Below are 1,796 nucleotides of genomic sequence, written 5' to 3'. Positions count from 1 at the left end.
GACCCAATCCTCACAAGGGTTCCAGGAGAAATCAGAGATCTTGCTAGTGTGTCCGCCATGGATAAAAAGCAACTCTGGTGGGCCATCTTCTGCATCCTCAGGTGTTTGTTCTTCGTCAATCCTATGGATAAGAGAATGTAAATGCAAGTATTATATTATTAATGATACAAAATTACAAATAAATGTAACTGGGTAATTTAAAATACTATGATAATCTTTTATTGCAACTATTTAATTATCCAAAATCTATTTTGTAAATCCAATGAACCCATTCAATCCGGAATATACATATGAGATGAGGTGTATGGGTCTGCTTCTTGTCTCTGGCTGACCTCATGGAGTTGGCAAATATGCATTGAATGGGCTAAAATAATTTGAAGAAGGTCCTGCAGCATATGGATATACTTCTCATGCTATTAAAGATCCACCCGCCTAAAAGTTCGATGGCATGAGATGACCTCCAGAGCCTATGTACATAGAATGCACTCGATGCCTGAAACTTGTCAGCGCGTACATCAGTGGCAGTAATTCTCCTAAGAGAATCTAAAATTGATCTCCTTCACCCCTTAGTATCGGTCCGGTGTCTGTATGGCCGCTCAGCAGGGGAGGACTAATGCTCATGTGTATCAAATACACTACAATCAATATACAATGATCTGTCAACCTTGCTTGCTAACTCGGCAACATCATCTATTGCTTTATTGCATCGAGGTCGCATTCTGCCTGTGACCACCTGCAAATGGGTGGACGATATCCCGACTACGATACATAGTAGTTTGTCTGAGACAAAAATTATAATTAGTGTGAATTACAAATCTTATAATATAAGCATTACTTATAGAAAGTTAACGCACCACCAATCCTTCCCCGGGTGATCACGAATGTAATTTTTTATTAATAAATAAATTGAATTATTATTTCTATGTCATCCTTGACTATTTAATCCAGCTAACATATGAGCCTAGACTCACGCTCTTGATTGCACGTCGATCACGTCTCACCTAGGTGGGTTGAGTGCGCCAAACGAATCATCGATCCAAGTTTGTGAGGAGTGTGCCAAAAGCCTTGGTCAATTCTCCTAGGCTCACGCGACATGCGGACTACGCCAACTGAATTGGCGTTTTCTTTTAGCAAAACTTTTGACAACTTTGCTCCTTTTTAAATAAACATGTGTGAAAAGGAAGCTTTTAATCTGACCCTAATATAGAACAAAATTATCAGTGACTAACCGACATGCACTTCAAATAAGACAAAAAATGTATTTTTTTTTTTTTTTTGTTCTGTCGCTTGCCTCTATCCCATGCTATGCCCTCGCCTATTAAAGGCAATAAGAAATGCAAGGAAGATCTCTTTTTATTAAATAAACATTAAGCTCAAGATATAGAAATAGAAGATCTCATTTTATTAAGAGAGTTCAGTCTTTTTTTCCTACTCGACCTTGAAGGCAAAGTCAGTGTGAAGGGGTGGATAATGTACAAAATTACAAATAAATGTAACTGGGTAATTTAAACTACTATGATAATCTTTTATTGCAACTATTTAATTATCCAAAATCTATTTTGCAAACCCAATGAACCCATTCAATTTGAAATATACATATGAGATGAGGTGTATGGGTCTGCTTCTTGTCTCTTGCTGACCTCCTGGAGTTGGCAAATGTGCGTTGAATGGGCTGAAATAATTTGAAGAAGGTCCCGCAGCATATGGATATACTTCTCATGCTATTAAAGATCCACCCGCATAAAAGTTCGATGGCATGAGATGACCTCCAGAGCCTATGTACATAGAATGCACTC

This window comes from Dendrobium catenatum, unplaced genomic scaffold (genome assembly GCF_001605985.2).
Source record: "Dendrobium catenatum unplaced genomic scaffold, ASM160598v2 fragScaff_scaffold_1172, whole genome shotgun sequence".
NCBI lineage: Eukaryota > Viridiplantae > Streptophyta > Magnoliopsida > Asparagales > Orchidaceae > Dendrobium > Dendrobium catenatum.
Note: the sequence above shows the minus strand (reverse complement) of the source record.